The following is a 23,360-nucleotide window of genomic DNA, read 5'->3' as shown; positions in this document are numbered from 1 at the left end:
GTTCATCCGCCCATTTATCCATCTTTCTGTTTGTAAATCCATCCGACCTACCGGCAGTCCATCCATATACTCTATCTGTCCATCTACCCGTCAATCTTTTCATCCACTGTTCATCCCTCCGTCTGTCTATCTGTATCGATAATTATGTTCAAAGTTAGACACTTTATAGATGTGATCTATCCCCCTTAAAAATGTCTGCCATGATTCCCAGCAGTGAAATATTCTTTACGGCGAGTCACACTGTGTGTTTTATAGACGCCCTAACGGCGTCTCACTTCGCTCCGCACTTTATAGTTTTGCTTGAGAGAAGCGTCTGCCTCAACACACACACACACACACACACGCACATACTCATTATTATTTTGCCATCGCTCCGCGGCAGCGAGGCCACACTGGGAGTTTTTAGGAGGTGCAGATGTGCGCTGATGTCACAGGCGGCGGGTCAGGAGAAGACGAGCGAAATCCGGGATAAGGGCTTCCTGCTTTTTGGAATAAATCCAAGTCTGTCTGAGATGTTGTGGCAGATTTACCATCCGGGAAGTTGCCTACTGAGAGCTATTGATGCAATTTTGGTTGTCTCCTTGAAATACGTGAATTTTTGGTACTGTGACTATCGTACAATTACTGTATCATGCTTTTTATATGCAAAATATCGTCATAACGCGGTACTGTGAGTTACTCTGTATTTCTAATTACTTGTCAAAAGGCCTATTGCCGTGTCATGAATGATATTAGCAGTACCAGCAGGATATCCAAGGTCATGTCCAGGCCCCACCTTTTAAGGCCACACACACTCAGTCACAGATATTACAAAATATGCAAAATTTCATGATGGTATCATATTGTGAGTTACTCAAGTAAAATTCTGCAAGCAATCCCGTGATGCATTGTACTATTTTCCTAAAAATGCGATTCCCATCTTCAGTTATCGACGTAACAAACGTATTATCAATGGTTAGCAAAATATCATAATAGTATTGTATAGTGAGTTATGTCATATTTTTGGAAAAGATACCATTTTGCTAGCAAACCCATGATGCATTGCACTTAAAAAAACGTTTTCTCTTCAGCTGTTGCACAAAATTGCCATATTGTGACATTATCAGTATCATCGATGATTGGCCAAAATATCTAATACAATCGCTGTATCATGTTTCTATTTTGATATCGCTGGTATATGATATCATATAGATCACTCTACCATTTTGACAAGCACAGTATGCACTCTACCTAGAAATCTCATAATTCATCGCATAATGACCTTAAGTCTTTAAGTGATAAATGGCCACTGATTCCTTTTTAATCTCTTTCCGACATTTCCAGAGTCAAAGTCTCGGCATGACGCAGCACTTCTACCAGGCCTCATCGCCTTCCTCTCCTACTTCCCGTGCAGACGTTGTCGCTTTAAGGCAGAGGGGCTGATGGGAACCCAGGCAGCCATGGAGGGTGGTGCTGGTGAGTCTGCGTGATTAGCTGTGTGTGTGTGTGTCGGGGTGGGGGTGTGTGGGATGTCGACGGGCCCTGCAGGACCATTTGTGCTGAAGCTCATTTGCGCAGCGACACTTAATTGGCTACAACAATTAATTAATGTGTTGGAAAGTTGGCACAAAAAGTTCATTTAAGAGGGTTTTAATAAGCAATTAGAGGAAAAGCAGCGAAGAGGGGGGAATTAGCGGGCGCGAACGTCTGGCACGTCCGACTGCAAGCGAACGCACCGCTTTTTTTTTTTTTTTTTTTGTCTTCCTCGCTGACCTCTCACTTTTTTTGAGGGGCTGATGAATGGCCAGTGCGCCATCAGAACGCCATTATACGCCTTTCAGGGGTTCTCGCCGCGTTCCTCGAGGTGCCTTCAAAGCCGCGGTGACCTTATATTGTGTCCGCGTCACCCCCCCCCAACACCCCCGACGGCGTGGCCCCTCCCTGTGCCACCTCTTGTCCCGCCGCCCGGTGTAAACTATCGCATGACTAATGAGCGGAGCAGGTTGGAATCCTGGGGAAGATGTCCTTGGAAGACGAATGCATTTTTCGGCGGAATAATTAGCTTAATTAACAAATTCTGCATGCATATTCATCAGCCTATTAATGTCCGCGTTGCGCCCTGCTTGATGAGCAACACAATAATAACCGCATCATTTGCATACGTGTGTTCACACTCACGCCCTGTTCGCCCCTCTTAAAAAAAATCTATAAAAAAAATAAAAGTTGCCCAGCTTGTAGTTTCGCACACACACGCGCACACAACAATTCGATATGGCGTCTATAACCATTTATCCTGTTAAGGGTTGCATGGAGCTTGAGCCTGTCCCAACTGACTTTTGGCGAAAGCCAGATTGCACCCTGGACTGGTCGCAAGTCAATCACTGGGCACATGTAGAGACTATAATAATTCACACTCATTATTTTTGTGATGCATTGTCAATACCTGAGCATTAAGTGTCTATTTTTTTTTTTTAAATACAGTGCCTAACGATTTTTTTCGAGACATAAGCCGACAATGTTTTTGCTTTGGCTTGGGAGCAAAAAGTGGAGCTCAATCCCCCCAAAATTTGCAATAATATGTTCTCTGCCCCTTCACTTGTCTAAACACGGCATTCTGATTAATATTGCGTTTGTGGAATATGAGTTGAGCAGCATCCGTTCTCTTGGGGCAGCCATTTTGTCACTTCTGTCCACTGAAAATGACATCACAGTTGCTCAGGGCTCAGGTAACGACCAATCACGGCTCACCTGTTTTCCGAAGCTGAGCCGTGATTGGCCGTTATATGAGCCCTGAGCAACTGTGATGTCATTTTCAGTCGACAAAAAGTGGCAAAACAGGTGGATTTTACTGCTTAACTCATATTCCACAAACACAATATCAATCAGAATGCCATGTTTTGACGAGTGGGCTTGCATAGAACATTTTTGGGTTGACTTCCACTTTAACAATTTTAGACATGTTTTCCAGAAAGAGGATTCAAGCTTATTGCCACTCCCAGTTAAAGTTTACTGTCAAACTAAACTGTAAACACAGAATTACACCTTGTACATTTCAAAGCGCAGTCCTTTTAGCTTGATGCTAACAAACAATACAAAACGCTACACACTAGCTAATGAATAGCATCGGTCATCAACGAACATTCGAACACAAACCTGGAGTGACACGTAAACAGATAATATAACAATACTCACGGGCACATATTCTTTATCCTCCACAAGGTGGTTGCCATCGGGAACTATGTTGAAGCGACTGGAGGAGCTTCATGTAGTCAGTCTGTATTGTGAGGCAACGCTGCACGTGCACATTCGACATTCCTTCATCTCATTTGTGGTGCTGCTGGATATCAGATGGAGCTAAATGAGTTTGGAAGCGTGGGCTCGTGTTCGTGCGCGTGTGCTTTTGTGTGCGCGTGAGACACTATACGACTGCCTTCCTGCTTCCTGCTTCCTGCTTGCTTCCCTCGTGTTATTTATTCATCCCCATCAGACTTGTCCTTAACTTATTTATCCGTCGCTTTTGAAGTCGGGCTGATGAAGTGTGTTTGCGTACGTGTTTGTGTGTGTGAGAGCTCCCCTCTGATGACAGGTGCTTTATTCTGAAAGGAACACTCAAGCTAGAAGGGACGGCGATGAACCAATAGCGTCCTTTTATTTCCTTGATTTGTGTTTACGCTTGAAGGGCTTGTCGAGCGTGTTTGTGTTTGCTTTCACGCTGGATTTGTATTCCGAGTCGCAGGGACGCTCTGTGTGTATTTGTGCGTCAGCTTCTGTCAATGTGGGTGTGTGTGTTGCAAATTTCCAGGGAGGCTGCAAGCATCATTTCATCTGGTCGTGCGTGTGTGTATATGCGCTAGTCTCTTTGAGTTCCACTTGTACCCTCTCATTGCCGCGTGTGTTTAACCGCTTCTCCTGCCACATTTGAGCGACGCACACACACACACGCGTGCACACAAACGCCGCAGCGGACGTGGGACGAATACGTGGGCTGTCTTCTTTCGTGGCGTCTCTTTTTGAGGAGATGACGAGGGGAAGGGGAGAGTGTGTACACGCCGGCGCATTGCTGAACAGTGTGTACGGGTGTGCGTGTTTGTGTATACGTGATGCCAGCTTGCCTTCAGACAGCAGCAGTTTGCCGAGTGAGAATTAAAAGTAGGGAGAGATGCCAAGCGAGTCCCCTGAGACGCATAGAAGAGACAGAAGAGGAAATAAAAAAAAGAGGGTTTTTTAACACACACACGCACACGTGTATGTGGTTGTCACAGAAAAGAAAGGAAGAGAAAGCTACAGAAACACACATTAAAAGCCAAACATCACATAGCCTGTATTACCATAAACACTATTTGGTTAAAAGTAGTGGGATGCACCTTTTAATCAATCATAGTGGTGGGAAGTGGTTAGCACTCGTGTCTCACATTTCTGAGCTTCTGGATTTGAATCTCATCTCCGGCCTTCCTGTCTGGCATTTGCGTGTTCTCCCCATGCTCGTGTACGTTTCCTCTGGATTCCTTCCACATTCCAAAATCATGCACATGTGACTCCATACTGAATGCTAATGGTTGTTTTTTCTATACAGAGGTGCTTTGAGATACAATTTGAATTTGTTCCTTCACCGTGCTCGCAATTCGAAACACTCGCATCTCAAATCATCTTTGCCCACTGAAACAAATGGAAATGCCCTTAATCCGTTTTTTTTGCAATAAACTTCAATCCAAATTATTTTTTTGTCAGATTTTTCGATTAACAGATGCAATAATCGATTGTAAAAGTATAAATTAAGACATTTCTGGACAAGTGTATGCTTCCAAATTTTTTCCCGTGTTTCGTTCTGTTCTGCTTGAATGAGTATAGTGTACAAAGATGGCATAGACACGCCGCAACATCATGTAGAAGCCGCCATAGCTGCAACCAACTCCATTTTATCCTCTGTGGTCACTTCCTGTAGGTGGAAAGAACACCTGTCCCAATACTTTTGTCTGTTTTAATGTGTCATCAAGATGGCCACCATCCTCTACACCTCCCTCCCTGCATCCTCGTCTGTCTGTCCGGGTCTCGCGGTCCCGGGCGAGGTGACACCCAGTGTGCCGTCATGTGACACCGAGCTGTCACCTCCCACTTCCCCCGCATCACACCTCTGCCCCCTGCTGGGCCCGACCCGTCAACACACACTCATACACACGCGCACGTACACGCACACGCACTCACACGGCCTGACACCTCCTCCTCCTCTTCCTCTGTGGGAAGCGAACATCACTTTGGAATTCTTCATTGGTTCAACTTTTGCATGTAGACATACAGTACAGTACAGAATTTGGTCCTTATATCCTCGCCTGTGTACCGTGCTGTATGTAAATTCTCTGACTTTATTTGAATTTTGCCATGATAAAGTTAGACTGTGCCCTAATATACTATATATTGAAATTTGTGCTGTCAGGCGATTGATATTTTTTTTAACTAATTAATCGCAACATTTTCCCTAATTGATCGCGATTAATCGTTTTTTTCACCTCCAATTTTTTACGAAGCTTGGCACAGTAAAATCAAAGTATATTTCTATTCAAAGACTGTTTTAATAGCTTCTTTGATCCTTGAATGCGATTCTTTTCCTGTGAAATACGACTGTTGAACGATACACCAAAGACGTACAACTAATATGGAATTTGAAATTGTCTTTGCAAAGAGCGCAAACTGTTTTGGAGTTCTCCAATGAGCCGTTGAGCAACTATTTCAAGTAAAACTACGTAAAAGTCCGTCTTTGCGCCAGTGACTCTCTAAGTTTGACTGCAAAGTCAGCAGAGGTCAGCTGCCGCAGGAAGTAAATAAAACTGAGTTAACTGAGTTATTTTTTTAAAACATGTTATAACATTTAAATTAATCTCCATAGTTAACGCTTTAACTTTTGACAGCCCTAATTGAAATCAAATAAAAGTAAAAGTCCACATAAGTCGCGTAAATATTGGATGGGTTACGTGCAAAAGGCCTTATCTCAGCTATTCGGGCTCCAATGCTGCAATTTTGCAGGATCTCTGTGTAAAATACGACCACCGGAGCCGGGAAATTCAAACCCCACTATATGTCCGATACCTTTCACACCAAAAAAGCCGGCTTTGCAGAATTGTGTGAAAGGGGCTAGTTCCAAAAAAATGCAGATTTGGATCCCAAGGGAACATTTCTAAACATTCCAGGCTTGAAATCAAATGTCTTGCCAAAGGTGACAGGAAGTGGCGAATAAATCAGGCGTGGACGTTTCCAGGAAGTTGGCAGGCAGTGCCCCCTCGTGAGGCGTCACACTTGACACGTCGGGCTCGCTTGGATGGAAGCGGGCACTCGGACTGCCGTCGCCGCCGCAACCGTGTGGCCACTGCCCGCCTCTTCCGTGGCGATTGAGATATTTTCGCATTAGTTGGTGTCAGGAGTAAATTAGAGGCCAGATCTGTTTTCTAATCAGAGCACAAGCAGCGTGTTAGAGGAATTAGGGCGACAGCTGCCGGGAGCTTTTTATTCCTCTCTGCCTCAGCCAGAGACAGGCGGACCCCAGCTCAGGGACCACCTCTTTACCACAGCCACCTGTCAACACCGCCATGCGTATGTGCATGCGCATGGGTGTGTGTGTGTGTGTGTGTGTGTGTTCCCTCCCGCCCTCATAGACATCCTCACATACGTGCGAGTCCATCGTCGTTCGCTCGCACGCGCCAACGCCGTCTGGCGCACTGACCTGCCGCCATCTTGGAAATTAAATGACAGTGCAGGTTGTTTGCGTGCACGCGGGCATGCACGCGACCATGTGAAAGGCTCTGATGATGAGCGATCAAACCGGAGTTAGGCGGGCCTCGCATACGTCTACTATAAACGGAAGTTACATATTCTGGCTTCAAACTGTCTTTCTGCATGTGTTGCTACCGTTTGTGGTCAAATATAAATGGTCTAAAGGGCGGAGTTTGCAGTTGAAAACACTTTTTGTCATATATTAAAATGATCCGTATGGACTGACAGAAGAATATTATTTGAATTAACTTAGGAAATCGTATGTATATTCTTAGAAGTCGTCACACCATGACAACAATAGCCGCAATTATTACAGAGAAAGTAAAAGCTGATGAACTGTACTTTGATCCTGGTTCTGAACCAATGCTTCACCACTCCATGAAAGATTATGGAAATTAATTGCATTTTTTTTTTTTATTTAATCAAATTGTTCCTTCTACAATTCAACTTTTAAACATGACCTGTAAGTGAAGTTAAATTTCACTGCTGATCAATTTGGTTGTGCGGTTGGCATATTAAAAGACAAAGTCAAGGACAATCACATGCATGCGAAAATTACATTTTTTTTTTTTTGGACAGAGTCCAAAGGTGTTGGCGTTCATTTCGGGCACCATGACGCTAAAAGAGGACGATGGACGATTTTCGCGAAGATAGATGATGAAAACGTGAGCGTCGTGAGCCACTCGGTGCTGATGATGATGTCTCTGGTGGGCCTGTGGGAGAGTGAGAGGTGTGGGAGGTGGCGTGGTAATGCTCCCACACACACTCGCACGCATACACACACACATACTTCTACCCAAAATCACTTCTCTCTCTTTTTGAAGTCCATTAGCATTTCTTGGAGGAATTTCAGGTGGTGACATCATTCCATAATTTGCTTTTTTTCCCATTGCACATTCAAACCCTTTTGTTTACATGGCACTGATTTTGAAAATGTTTTATTCATTTTTTTAAATTCAGTAAGCCTTTTTTGTAGTATACTTCTCCACAAATAGTAAAAATAGTTCAGATTTTCTTGTCTTACCATGCATTGACAAAATCTTGAAAAGCTTCTAGTTAGTTATACGCTTTTATTATTAAAATAAAAAGTACCACTAAAATGATAGCGCCAATATTTTTTTATGATTTCTGTAGAAGAAAAAAAATACTAAAGAAAGAGGTTTGCGCTCCCATTTTTCTATAGGCATACTTTCTGCATATATTTACATATATTTATATTTAGAATTTTTCTAATGAATTCTAAAGTGGCACATTATTATTATTCATTACTATTTTCCTATCATTTTAATTTTAAAATGAATGATACTGCACAATTTTTAAAAAAATTATTTCCCCAAAATTTGAGAAAATCATAGTTTTAAAATAGTGTTTTTGAGATTTTTATATTTACCCTAGAATTTTAGTATTCATTTAACTGGTTCTTCCAATATTGTGTTTTGTTTTTTATTATTTCCCTATGCTTTTTTTATTATATCTAAAAAGCGTGAACTCGACTTGTTATACACACACAGCATATTATGTTTTGTTTTAAATGTGTGAAAAAAACAACATTGCACCTACATTACACCACAAATAACCTGGTAGCAGCGAGCTATTAATACCATTTTCATTTGGAATTTGGCAATCAGCACACACTCACACAAACCCACTTGTGTGAACATTAAGCTAAATGACGCAGCAGCGTGACCCATCTGGACCAGGAAGACGAAACGCTTGTGTCGTCCTCTTTGAACTTCAATTTCCATCTCGTGGCTGCCGATGCTAATGTGCAGCACATAGAATGCGCATATACCTACACACAGGATCATAAATAGAGGGAGAGTGCCGATGGTGGGCCTGGACACGAGCCAGCTCTGCACCAGCTCACTGGTTAAATTATTAACACCGACTGTGTATGTGGAGGGGGCACGACAAAGAATAGATTTTTTTTCCGGACAGAGCTGGAGAATTTGGGATGAGAGCAGGAAATAAAACCTTGGATGGCGGTGGCATACTAATGGTTCTAGTGTGTGTGGTGTGTGTGTGTGTGTGTGTTTAGCAGAACGAGGGGCGGGGAAGAGCGATGGCGAGATATCTGGGAACGTTGGTTCCGATCCAAAGAGTTAATGTTGCGCTCATTGATGGATAGAGTGCCAGCGAGGAGGCTCCGCACAAAAGATGTATGCAGATTAAATCGCCTCCCTCTCCCGGCGCTATTGCTACCGTCGTCCGTGTCGTTTGATCGGAAATTGACGTCGATGAGCGAAAACCATCCATATTTAGCGTGTGAATGTTAGTGGTACCAAAAGTTGATAGCAGCTATCCTATCAGCTAACATTTGATTCTGCAATTTCCCCTTAGTTGATAAATACAATATGGATATCGAAATGTAATATTGTCGTTCTTGAGCTTATGTGCTTCAAAGAAGGCACCAGCTATGCTAGCAGCTAGCATTTAATTTATGGTGAATTCCCAGTAGTTGATGAATACAATATCAATATCGGCATGTATCTGTATCGTCTGTGACTGATGCAGTCTCCATATATCACCATCATTTGTACAATATCGTGGTTCTTCATGTTCTTGTGCTTTAAATAAGAATGTAAGTGACACCAGCTATGCTAGCAGCTAGCTGTTAATGTATGGTAAATTCCCCATAGTTGACGAACACAATTTTGATATTGCCATTTATCTGTGTCGTATACCATTATAATATATCAATATTTTTGTTTTTATTCTTTTGTTAAGTAATTTAAATACAAAAATACAAAATGAGAACATTCGCTAGGACTACAGCCAACTCCAGCTTCTAATGTCACTCACTAAAGCCATGCCCATTAAAGGCACACCAATGCACCGAACATCAAGCAGCACAAAAAAAAAATATTACAGGTCGTACAGTGGGAACATTTTTGTAAAACCTGTTTATTCTTTGGATTCCCTTCGTCTTTTAGTGTGTTTTTATATATAGTGCTATTTTTTCATTTTTTGAGAGGCTGGAACTGATTAATGGCATTTTGATTGATTACAATGGCGAAAATTGTTTGGTGGTGTTCCGTGATATTTTTTTCTCTTATAAAATATGTTTCTTGGCTCAAAAAAGGTTGGGAAACACTGCCACATGATACAGAGTTTTAGAATTTAATTGCCGATCTTCAGAATAAAGTGAGCATTAAGCCACCAAAGGAACCGAGAATAGATGCATATTTTCATATGCGTTCCATTTTTTTGTTGTTGTCTTTTTTGCCCGAGAGGTGGCTACCACACACACACACGCACACTTTCCCCATCTTCCTCCTCTCTGGCGGGGGCATCGAAGGGGTGAAGTGATCTGTGCGAAAGCCTCCTGTTCGATGCGCTGAGGCAGAGGAGGATTGTGGGTAGCGGCTGTCTGCAGGGGTTGGGGCGGGGGGTTTGCGGTGGTGTAGTAGAGTCAGCGATGAAGGGGAGGGGCAGGATGGGTTGCCGGGGCGGGCGGCAGCAGATGGCGTGCCACACTGCGAGGGCCGTCGGCTGGCATCCAGAAGAGGAGGAGGAGGGAGCGAAGGGATTGGAGGGGCACCGCTCCCAAAGTGCCAGCAGGCATCAGGGGAAGGAGAGCGGGGAGGCAGAGGTGAGGGGCTTCGGCGGGAGACGGGGCTGCTAGACATTGTCGGATTAGAGCTCATAAACGGGATTGTGCCGCTAATTGCGGAAGGAGAGCAACAACCGATGCCCATTTGTCTTTCAAGTCCAAGTCACAAGCCGCCGTTGACCTTCCATTCGGCGTCTGAAGATGGCCTCCTACCGTAGCGTGACGCTGGCTCGGGTTGGCGTGGAACATGTGAAGTGACAAGCTGTTCCGATGTGACACAAGTTTGGCAGACTTGGTGTCAAGGTGGCGCAAGACTGACACCGGGTTAGCGAGATCATTGATGTCCATGTATATCCACTTGACACTTCCAAGCCCACTAACATTTTTCAACTTCAATTTATTTACAGTACCCTAAAACCAAAACAAAACCAGTTTTGTAACAGTGACAGTGTAACAGTGTAGTGATCCCTGAATGTGTTTACAACAACAAATTACAAATGTCACACAATATACACTGATAATCATGCCCAAAGATGTAGATTCTAAAATTAATCAAGGGCTGTCATTTTCTGTAGGCGTAAAAAGCAGGATTACAGCAGATTTCATTCAATAATTTTTAACATAAACTGTGGCTTTCGTTCTTCTTCTTTCAAATCTACACCGTCTCAAACCAAATAAGTTTGCTACCATCCAGTGGTTAATTGTGGAATTACACCCAATATAAATGAGCGTTAGACCAAAATAAAGTTATAAACTGTACAAAAATAATCGACACCCGAGCCCTTAAAACAAAGTTAAGATTCTTTGTCTTCGCTCTTCCCCATTAAAATGAACAGGTAGAAACTTCATATTCATGTTTCTCTCAGCTTGTAAATTGTAACACCAGACATAACATTGAAAATACACATTTCATAAAATACCTGCAAAATTTTCTTAAGGACAGTGCAACATAAGTAGGTCTTTTTTTAGGAAAGTCTCAACAAGTAAAGCTCTTGATTCCTTCTAAGAGTACAGAATGGTGCCCTCAACAAACTTTCTTTAATCCGGCTAATATTTTGTTTGCAGAAAGCAACGTGACCTAATTAAAAAGCGTAATTTTGGTAAACATGATAGAAGAGCGACGCGACGAAACACGGCATCAAAAGGCTCGCGCAGCTGCCGTGCCCGTTTGTTTTTTTCGCCTGGAAAACTCCCGTCAGGCTGACTCCAGAGATCGTCCGTAAATATTTCATCTCCCGTTGTCATTTCGCATTCACTCGTGCACGTGGGATGCTAATGCTAACCCACATCCTCCAAGCTGTGCTGGAATACAAACACAAAAACTCTCAAGTGTATGCGTGTGGAGCGAGGCCGCACTCCTGGGCCGATCATTTGACCTAGTTGTTGTTAAAACGCACGTTTTGACACTTTTGTTCGAGGTTGGTGGCAGCTTTTTGAGGTGATTGCCTTGTTTGCATTTGGACGTGGGCGCCTGGCATCACCTGCAAGTATTGCAGAAAATGAGCCCGCGTCTCATTAAGGAGCACCTTCAGCCGAGCGTGCACACACGCAGACGCACGAAAAACATCGCAACCCAAGAAGGTTTGAACAGATGTTGAGGAATTTAAGATGCAAAAGGGAAGTGGGGCTCCCCCCATGGTGTACTCCACCTCTCCCCACACACACACACACCCACACACAACCAGTTTCACACTTCACATCAGGGCTGGGCAAACTTTTGGTTCTCAGGTGCGACATTTGATTTTTAAAACAGACGGTTGGGCCAGGTCATTCTTAGAAGAGGATAAAAAAAAATATATATATATTTAAATATTTAAAATATCTAAAAATATTAATATTTAAATATTTATTGTCATTTTTAAATTGGACTAATTTTAGGTTTCAAAATGTTATTTATGCATTTTTAAGCGTATTATAGTCCATATAGGGGTCTCCAAAGTGCACACCTGAGATTAATGGGGTGTGCCGGGGATAGGGCCCTCGGGTTTAATTAAATATTTAAAAAGTTATCAATTCAAGAAAAAAAGATGAGCGTATTTTAACAACAAAGTCATTGATCTTCATTTTAATATTGCATTATTTATTATTTGCGTTTATTATTTGTAATTTATAACAACTCAATGATTGGTTCATTGAGTTGTTTTTATGAGCTAAATCAATAATGACGTTTTATTTTAGCCAATTACTTTGTAAAATTGATAATGAAATATCAATTTTAGTGGACTCGATTGAAGAGTGGCGCGTGCTGTCAGTGGCATGTGGGCCATACTTTGCTCACCCCTGCCCCACATGTACAGGATCTCATATATTACACCTCAAAGATGCATCTTCCGCACTTTCAGCACATGTACATGCACCAACACATACACTGTACCCCTCCTCTCCACCCTCTCGCCTCCAGGGCTCGGCCCCCACTCCCTCTCATAAGGGGGCACCATGTGGTACTTTATTCCCCCTGGCACGAGGCAGCCCCCTCTGCCAGCCCCACATTGTCCGCTGCCTGCTGGAGAACACGTGCCCGAAACGTACCCCCGCCTTCGCCCGCTCGCTTTTATCGTGTTTACCGTACACTGAGATGGATGCTCACGTTTAGGGTCTCCAAAGTGCACACCTGAGATTAATGGGGTGTGCGCGCAGGTGACGCACCGTTGGGAAATGGATCTTTCCCGCATTGTGTTGTTTTTTTAGTCGTGCCAAAATTTCCACACTTTGTCAAATTCCAGTAGCGAAACTATTGTTTTAAATTGCTGGCGAGTGGATATTTAGCATAGCATTGCAAGCAGAAGACCTTGTATACTAACTTTCCTTGCCTCTGCGTTGTACAATCTTGCCTTCTTCTCTCAAGGATTGAATCAAATATTACTTTTTTTTTTTCAAATGCAAGAGGCTTGAATTGCACATAATATTTGATATTTTAGTGATTTTGTACCTGACAGAAAAAAAACTGTTCGAGAATAAAGTGTTCAATGTGCAAGGATGAATAAGTCTGGGGGGTATTAAGTTCTGAAGTCAATGAATAATTGTTTTTGATAATCGTGATTTCAATATCAATCCAAATGATCGTGATTATTATTTTCTCCCATTACCACATTACAACTCACAAGTGTTTTACATTCAACTCTTAAACCTTAACCATGGACTTGACCATGTCGGAACCAATAAAATGCTCAGGAGTGGCCTGGGGAAGCGTTTGCCCGACGCACCTGAGGAGGACGTTAGGCCAAAATCCTGAATCCAGGTAGATTTTATGTACTCTTAAAAGTTATTCGTACTTTTGAAAATGGACACTTATACTTGAATTGCTGATAGATCATTTCAAATATAAAGCTAACGGGTCTTAATGTGTCGTCGGGAAAGCAAGATGGTGGACAAAATGACAACGCTGGACAAAATGGCTATGCAGGACTTTGGCAAGGAGTTGAGTGAGGTCAGTAAACTTTAGCGAGCTTATTTTATTTTAGGTTAGCTGAACAAGCTAACTTTAAGTAATTTAGGCCTCACACCTTCAGTCCCTAACTGAAGTTTCTCAACATACATGAGCAGAATAATTCAAAAAGTCAGGTAAAAAGAGTGTTATAGCCAATGCTAATGCCTAATCTATCCCAGATAGAATTTTTCTCCTTAAAAGTACATGCTGTGCCAATCAGGGTTATAAAAGTTTTACATTTTTCATTATAGTTAGTTTATGTTTTGACTTAACATTTGTTTAGTTTTAATTAGTTTTTAGGGCAAGTTTGTTATTTTTTATTATTTTTTGTTTTGTTTTTCACTTTAGTTTTTATTAGTTTTAGTATTAGTTTTGTTTTTTTAAATGGAGTAGTAGTAGTAGTATATATGGAATCTTTGTCAAGTCCAAGAAAAAATGGTCACAAAGTATTGTATACTAAAGTAAATTAAACTATAATTTTCAAATTACTGTTTGACTTTCCTGCCTCTGCAGTACTGAAATAAATGCATTTAAAGTGAACCCTGAAAGCTCATGTATGATATTAACTGACAAAGACAAAAACGAAAGTTATTTTCACTTTAATTATTGTTAGTTTAGCTTCTAAGTTAAGGTACCGCTGTATTTGAGCACAATAATATACAAGTATATAAGTCAAGTAAAATGGTGTTTTAACCAAAGCTAATGCTCCAAGCTAGCATTTCCTTCTTTCCTTAAATTATTGGACATGCTAACTGTCTTAGGACAAAACCAAAACAAAACAAAATAAAACAATAACACTTCTTCTAATAAATCATATGTTTTGTAATAATTATTACTTTGTGTAGCATTTTGTGTCGTTATACTAGACTCTTCCATGCAGTAGGCAATCGCATTATCGCCAACCATGGTGTAAATCTCTTTTTCCCCCCTTCATATTCTAAACCGAGGCCACAAAAAAAGCATCTTAATTTAATTACATTTGACAAAAACCAATCAAATTACGATGTAACAGAATGCGCGACAGCTCGCGTCAACAACAAATGCAGCTGGGAATTAAATAAAAGAAACAATTTGATAAGGAAATGGACAGAATTACATAAAGCAAAGTGATCAACATTGACTGAATGAAAAGAATACAGAGAGATTAAAAGTAGTAGTAACATAAAGTTCGCCCTGTAAACGTGTTTGTTGTAATGGACCGAACTACCAGCGCCGTGGCACAGCTGCTCGGCGGGGCCCGACGGTGCCTCGTGGCAGCGGGACTCTCCTTAGCCTCGTCTCCCTCCGCTGTGAGCTTGGGTGAGAATTAGCCGGCTTTAGCGCTCGCCTCGCCTGCTAATCCCTTAATCTGCGGTGGTGGAGGAGGAGGAAGGCTTTACTTCTTCTTGGCACTTCAGGAACAAACACAACAATCCACCAACAGAAATGAATAAATAAATAAATAAATAAAAAAAACAGGGGAAAAAAAAGTTTTGATCTAACGGTATTTCAACAGTGAAGGACCACATTTAATTTGCAGCCTGTTGCTTCCTGGTTTTGGATTATTTTCTTACAATTTATTTCCACCCCTCCTTGTTCACTCGTAAATAGTTTGTGTTTTCACCTCATTCAACACTAGTCAGGGCTGCACCACATGTTCTAATAAGATTAAAGGGACTGTAAAGTGTTCAGTCACAATCACGGCTCATCTTGCGAACGTTTCATGACCAAACTCAGAAAACAGGTGAGCCGTGATTGGTCGTTACCTCAGTCCTTTGCAACTATGATGTCATTTTTAGTCAGCAAGTGACAAAAAAGACCGCCCACCTAAAATTGATGAAAACAGGTGGATTTTTCTGCATAATTCATATTCCACAAGCGCAATATTAATCAGAATGCAGTGTTTCGACTATTGGGGTGGCATAGAACATATTGTAAATACATTTTTTGGGGTTGAATCACCATTTAAAAGTGTCATTTTAAACCCGACGGTAATACATTCGTAAAATGATTTGTTAAAAAAAAAAAAACATCAGACACTGGCCTCATCTTCTACCTCTATTTTGATTTTAAAGAGACCACCGCCCCTGAAGAAAAACAACCAATCACGGACAGAAGGCTTTTCCGATGAGGTGTCAATCATTTGCTGTGCACTCACGAGCAAACTCATAGCCTGTCACCAACAACCCCCCCCTACCCCCCGAAATTATGGTGGAATAGCCACCTCCGGTTAGCGACAACAGTTTAAAAGACAAATCCCGATAAATTAACTTCAGAAAATAAATGGCTTAGTGTATCTTATTTCATTTCAAGTTTACTTTAAATTCAGTTAAAGTAATTTCCCAATATTGTCATAATGACGTTTATACAGTATTTAGTTGACTTTGGGTCCAATGGAAGACAATTGCAATTATTAGCAACAAAGCGTCGGTGGCGCATGGCATGAAAGAGGCGGCGAGTTCGAGCCTGGCACGTCGAGGGCAAGCACACCCTAATGAATATATAATGTGCGGTTGCACAGGAGCTCTTAATGCCCCCCTAATCCCCCCAGCCCTGAGTGTCCCGAGCCTGTTAATCACAACCCTTTAAACCTTTAATCTGTCGCACTCCAACACGCCGACCTGCCAGCGCCCCACTGCACCACCCCGAAACCCGTCGTAGGGTTCCTCCCCTACCCCTCCCCTCCCCGCGCAGACGCATGTGACATATTGAGCGCCTGCAGCCAGATTCTTCCCCATGAGCGGCATTCCAGAGCAGGCCGTCCCGTGGGAGCGTCGGTAGCGGGGGGCCCGGCCAGTGGCGGGGAGGGGGGGGCTTGTTAATGCTAAAGTGTGCTAGGTCACAATGATTGGATTTATTCGCCGCTGCTACTTCAATGAGGGGGGCAGGAAAATGGCCCCACTAATTATTAAAAAAAAAAAAAAAAAAATCATACATTTTGGCTAAAATACAATGACATGGTATGATTTACCAAATGTTCTTTTATGCCTGTAAAATTGTATTTGTAACAATGCTTCAATTCGATTTAGGGGCAGAAATTTGGCACGTTGAGAAGGAAAATAGTAAAGGAGAAGGCAAACGTCATCACTGGGATTTAGGCAGCAATATCACTGTATGAGTTCCTTTTTTTTTTATTTTTATTTTATGCAATTTGGATCCCAACCAAAAATTAGATGTCACAATTTTTTTGTCTGTACTTGTGTTGTCAAGTTATGAACAAAATACAGTAGCAGTTCTTAAATTCTTGTATGATTTCCTACTTTTTTTTTTATGTTTCTGTGCAATTTTCACCCCAAACCAAAATGAGAAAACTTTTTTTTTTTCAAAAGTAGAGTATGTCTTTGTGTAGTGAAGTTATGGTCTAGTCATGGACAATATAATTATTTATTGTATGCGATCTGATTTTCTAGCACTTTGCATCATAAACCAAAATGAGATGTGCCCCCAAAACGGTATTTTGAGTTAAGATCATCATTCAAACATGAAAGACAAATAAAACAAGCACCTATATAGACTTAATGGAAATTAGCACGTGTCAATAATAACACTGTGTGTGCGTGCATTGTCACATCTTTTTTTTTTTTTTTTTTTTTTTTCCCCTATTTTTCTGCCTTTGTCCTCTCCTGGCTTTTATTTCTTCTTCTTTTTCTTCCTCCCCTTCTGTCTGCTGGTGAATATTTCATTGGCAGTGTGGGGCTGGTACATTAACCAGCGGTGCCAGTCGAGCTCGCTGCTTGTGGCTGTATAAAAATAAACACACTCTAGTTGTAATGAACAGATGTCACAGAATTTACCCCACCACCACCACCGCCACCACCACCCCAACCACTACCTCTACAGCCCCCCCCCCCACCCCTTCATCACACACGCGTACACACTTGAACCTCATCTCCCGTCTCTCCTCCTCCTCATCCTCGCTCACGCATAAGGAAAGGCGCACACACGGTTCACGCCTGGACGAAAATACAGTGGAACCACTAAGGTCCAATGATTTTTCCCCACATAGGGAATAACGGTAAAATCAGAGTCAATCTGTTTCATTAATCTGTGATTAATGTAAAACCTTTCACTGTGCGGGCAAATAGTGATCTGAATCACAATTTTGATGGAGGGTGCGGGGGCATAATGACATTTGTATGTTTTGCTGTTCCGTTTTTTTTTTCAAATAGCACTTCTTTGAAGGTTTATAATTACCGTAACATGTACGGTATGCTAATTTCTATTATCCGATGTATGGCACTTTACATTATTTGTTAGCATTAAGCAGGCTTACTTTATTTAGAGGAAGCAACAGGGGGGCTTTGAGATACAACCACATTTGCAACTCAAAACAGTCGTTTTAGATCCGTCTTGCAGTCAAGCTCAACTGGGAGTGACAAATGAACAGCTTGAAGCAAACATGCTTTGCTTCTTATTTGGCGATCTGTGCAAGCAGGAATCTTTTCATTTCCTCAGTGATGTTGTAATGATAGTCTCCCATTTCTTGACGGCCGTAGAGTGAGATATTTTAAAAAGTGTATTTGAACGAGTTTAAATGTATTAAAAGTATGGGGGGGTGAATCTATTACTAAAAATATTTTAGCTTAGTCTTTTGACCTGGATTTAAAAAAAGTAGCTACTCAAATCATTTCAAAATAAAATGTGCATGTAAAATAAATGATTAGCTTTTGTCATATTTACATTTCATATCATTGTAATTAACCAATCGAATCAAATGTTTATTTTTGTTACTCATATTTTGATTTATTTACAATAAATAAATTGCCAAATTATTACAGATAAAGATGATGAGTAAATGCATTACAATTACTACATTTTAGGAATTAACAGCTAAACAAAGGCAACAAATATTACAGGAGTAAGACTTTTCACCGAATTAATTTTGCCCAACCCTGTTTTAGATGCTTGCTGAGCTGAAATCTCATGTGATGTCACCCATTATATTGTTATATCGCTGCAGTCTTTTTTTTACAAGTGACTTTCATGACATCCCACAATCCTCCTTGGTACCACCAGTGCCTATTTTGATGCCACACGAGTCTACGCGTGTGTATGCCCGTCCATCCCCCTTGTCACCATCCCGCTCTTTTTTTTTTTTTTTTTTTTTTTCCCGCCATTGAGCGCGTGCCAGCGTGGTGTGTTTGCTGGCTGACAGCAGCCAAGGAGAGACCATTGTTCTCCTCGTACCCGGAGACCCTCCCCTGCCAAGTCTGAGATGAGAGGCGCTCTCCAGTGCTAACTCCCTCGCAGTCGGGCATCACGCTGCAAAAGACACACACACACACGTACGCACGCACGCACTCACACATCAGCGCCAGGTGGGAGGGTGATAGCATGCTAAAACTTGGTCAGAAACATGGAGAGAGGTCTGTTGGTTACTCATGCTGTAAAGAAATAAGTCATCTCAATAGGCCTGAGTGTATTTGTTAAATTAGGAGGCCACGCAGGGTTGCAAATATTTTCACTACTAGGAGTTGTTATTAATGTTAATTGGTCTGAAAAATGTCCCCAAAAAGGCAATTTTGTCATGTTTTGTCCACAGCATAATGTTTTATAGTTCATGCTCATCCGAACCAAATGGTTCCGATCCACAAGTGATGGTCAAATCAGGAGGTAATGTGAAGAATGAATTCTACTCTGCCCCACTGTCATATGGTGATCCACAGGGTTCAATTTAAGGGCCCCTGCTCTTTTCATTGTATTTGCTTTCACTGCTATGGGGATGACAGTCAGATCTCTGTCCAACTAAGCAAAAAGGATGCTTTCTCCTTAAGGCCGCTTTTCTCCAGACTGGGGGGGAAATCAAAGCCTGGATGGCACTAAACTGCTTGAACTTCAACAAAAAGAAACCAGAAGTTATAGTGTTTGGTCCCAGTGGCCCTTGTACATCCCACTCTGCTGACGTATCAAAAGCCAACAGTCTCGAGCTTGGGTTTTGAATTGGACAGTAATTATGAATTGGACCGGCAAATTTTTTTCTTATCTTAGGGTTAGGGTTACGACGTGAGTCAGACAGTGGCGCATTCAGTAGTGTTAATGGATTTGTTGTCACGCTATTTTCACCACTTTTTTTTTAAAGTGTAAAAATTCAGACGACGTCTGAAACCCGTCGCTCTTTGCAATCTGTCAGCCACGATGACACAACATTCTACCACCGCGTCTTTGTCACTTCCGGTCTGCAGCTGATAATAATTTTGCCCCTCTTATGTTGATGAGTTATCCTGTTTAATTCTTATTCCACAAGCGCACCAGTTTTGATAGTGTTGGAACATCTAATGTATTCTTACTTAAAATATATTTGTTCCCCTTCGAATGATTCTTGAATCAGGAAGTAATACATGGAACAGGAAGTGAGAATATAGGAAGTGATGGTCAGAGTAGGAAATGATCGACGGTTTAGGAAGTGCCAGATAGCGACAGGAAATGACTCTCAGAGCAGACGACCTATGACCCTTGTAGCCATGAAGTGCGGCGACAAAGTAGGCGGAGCGTAAGGTGTGGGTGAAGGGTTCCAGGCGGGGTGTGATCAGTGGGTTGTGTTCAATGCCGTGTGACAGGTCCAGCTGGGAGAATGCCCCCACTCCCTACACCCCCCAGCGCTGCAAACTGGTCAATATGGAGGCTAATTACTGCTGCCCATGTGACCACGAGGGCATCATCCAAGCCTATCATAACGGACCCACGCGCACGCCATCTGTGCAGACCAGCAACCAAAGCCCCCCCACATCAAGCTCCCTCATCCAGTTGTGTCCCCGTGCACGCTCCTACTTAACCTCCTAAACTAAGGCCAGTCACCCCCACCCCTGCATTGACCCCCCCCCACGTCACACTTACATGCCGCGAGGATGAGGACGAGGATGAAGAGCAAGGTGCTTGCTCGTCAAAAAGAAAAAAAAAGAGCATTTTCGTTCCCCTGGTGCATGCACATCTGCCAGATGTTGCCCCTCCCCCTCCCTGACATTCCTGGACACTCGCCAAAAAGACCCCTTTCACCCCCTCCTCTTCCTGGGGTCTCTCCCTCGAGCAGGACCCGCAGCTCTTCATCTTCTTCTTCACTTGAGTGTGCGCAAACACGCAGATGTTGCGGAATTTCATCATCATCCTTATCATCAACTTGTTTTCTTTTTTAACGTCGTATTTTTCTGCATGTTTTTTTGGGGGGGCTTGCATTTTCATTCCTCAACAAATTGCCAATATGCACATATACAAAAGGTTGGGTCATAAATAACCCAAATTGGGTAAAAAAAAAAAAAAAAAGGGACTGACCCAACTTTTGGGGTTAACTAAAAGGTTGTCAATGACTAACTCACAAAATAACCCCAAAACTGAATTGGACCAAAAAAAAAGGGTTGTTTTGTTATTCATTTGACCCAATTTGGGGGGTTAAATAGATAACCCAAAAAGTTGCGTTCGTCCCTTTCTGTGCCAATTGGGCTTATTTTTGACCCAACTGTTTTTAGTGTTGAGATATGAGTGACTCCACTTAATTGTTTGAGTCATTTTTCTGTTTAGTTTTTTTTTTTCCGTTTATTTAATAATTTCATTTAATTTTTTTGCTTTTACACTTGAAAAACAAGTTGTCAAAAATAACCCAATTATGGGTCAAAAAGTGACCAGTCGCCACTTGCGTCAAAATTTGGGTGATTTTTGACCCCAACTTTTTTTAGTGTTGAGATATGAGTGATTTGACTGAGTTTTTCGACATACAATTCTGCTATCTTAATGCTAAAGAGCATCTGTGATGCTGTACTATATCCCTTTAAATAATTAATTTTACAATGCAGCAACACATGTAGACAAACAATATACCAGTACACAGTCATATATTCTTTATCCTCTCTGTAGAATGATAGACTAATATTACTGTTGTACTGATGAGCTGAGAGGAGTTTAAATATTGCAGTATATTCATCTGTCTTTCCCCAGGTGGACAAAGGGGGCACAACAATGGGACAAAAACGGTTTAAATATTTTTAATTCTATTTATTATTATAAAGAATATTTTGGGATGCCCTTTTGTACTCATTAAAACGCACTTTAGAATTTCTTTTGCAGATTTTTTTTGCAGGAAGGCTGGTATGGATGGATTAATGGCATTTCCGTTCATTTTAATGATAAACGATGATTTGAGATGTGTTTTAAGCTACAAACGTAGTCACAGAACAAATTAACTTATATTTCAAGGTACCTGCGTGTATTTAATTATTAAGTCCATCCTTGCGATAGTTCATTTTTCTATCGCAGAAAAACACGCTCACGCACACACGCACAATCGTATTTATTTATTAATTATTGGGTCTTCTCGTGGCTAATTGGACTTAACACCATTGTACTTGTGACATTTTGCTCATGGCCATGTCGGACAAACACACTCTCAAGTTTGAGTGAGAAAAAGAGTGGGCCGGCTGCACGGTACATGATAATTTAAACAGCGAGACCACTCACACACACACGCACACGCACACGCACCCCCCCCCCCCCCCCCACACACACACACACACGCACGGTGTCACTGCAAGTTTAAGGAAGAGTTTTTCCACGGAAAAAAAGCCACATGGTCCAAAATAAAAATTATAAATGAAAAATAGAAGAAGAATGTCTAGTGTTACTGTTAGGTGGAAGTATAATAAAAGCAAAGACCTAGAAACAAGTCTTAGTGTGCGGTATGAAAATAAAAAATCGAAATAATTCTAAATGCCTCGTCTGCGCGCATTGTAAGATAATGAACAGATGCTCAAAAAAAAAAAGAGAAAAAAATCAGCAAGAAGACATGGATGATGGACCCCCCTCCCAGCACTCCCACTTTGGCCGGCGAACCGCTGCTACTGCGGGGGAACATTAAGGGACTTGGCTCGGTGTACTGCCTGGATCACACACACAAACACTGGACTGTCAAGGCTGCACCTCTGCGCACAAATAGGGCCTAGACGTGCACAAATCAGGAATAAATCAACTTAAACATGAACATTTGACGAAATTAGAAACAATATATAACTTGTATATGTATGCTAAATCTTTTTTTTTTTTTTTTTTAACAGCAGCAACGAATGCAAGGGCAGTATTGACGTGAGTGTTTACTCCCAGCCTACCCGCCCCAAAAGGTAATTCATTCATTATATAACTTTATTGCCTGATCATTAATATAAATTTAAACAATATATGTTTTTTTGTGTGTGTGAAGAAAAAGGCCCTGTAACATTTCCGGGGTTAAAATGAAATTATTAGAGACGATGTGCAAAAATGGAATAAAAATGCACCAAAAATAGTAAAAGATAATTTTGACAATTTTATCGAATAATATTTAAAACCGGCGCTATTTGCACAACCGCAAAAGGTGAAGATGTTGCATTCAAGGGACCGAAGCCGGCCTTTGTAAGGCCATACTGCTCCGTTCAATTCGCTGGTGGTCAGTATGAAACGGCACTTTTATTTTGTTTTTTTGCGGGTAGGGGCAGCATATGGATGCTGGGGCACCGGTCCAAACCCAGTCGACGTGGCAACGGATGGACCAGCTTGTGTATTATTTAGTGTGTATTGTGTGTGCAACACAGTTTAATTAAAGCTTGTCTCGTCCAGTGACGTTTTCTGAACAAATTATTGTAAAGCAATGAAAATTCCTAACTTTGTGAAATGTGACTATTGCTTTGTTTTGCTACTATC

At 41.7% G+C, this 23,360-nt stretch overlaps 1 protein-coding gene across 2 annotated transcripts in view; it reads left to right on the top strand.

Annotated features, from left to right (window-relative positions):
- The window catches only part of ppp1r1b (protein phosphatase 1, regulatory (inhibitor) subunit 1B), a 53,195-nt gene that overhangs the window by 2,055 nt on the left and 27,780 nt on the right, over positions 1–23,360 (top strand). Inside the window, exons 1-3 of one of the 2 annotated variants that reach the window (XM_086056734.1) lie at positions 13,475–13,532; positions 13,652–13,721; positions 22,739–22,801. The gene's annotated coding sequence lies outside the window, so the exon portion shown is untranslated. Of the gene's footprint in view, positions 1–1,323; positions 1,456–13,474; positions 13,533–13,651; positions 13,722–22,738; positions 22,802–23,360 lie in introns of those variants that run through there. The other variant, XM_086056735.1, reaches the window with a different exon arrangement.

Source organism: Filicampus tigris, chromosome 16, assembly GCF_054856515.1.
Source record: "Filicampus tigris isolate MCC_2025a chromosome 16, RoL_Ftig_1.0, whole genome shotgun sequence".
NCBI lineage: Eukaryota > Metazoa > Chordata > Actinopteri > Syngnathiformes > Syngnathidae > Filicampus > Filicampus tigris.
Note: the sequence above shows the minus strand (reverse complement) of the source record. Positions and strands in the feature narration are given on the sequence as shown.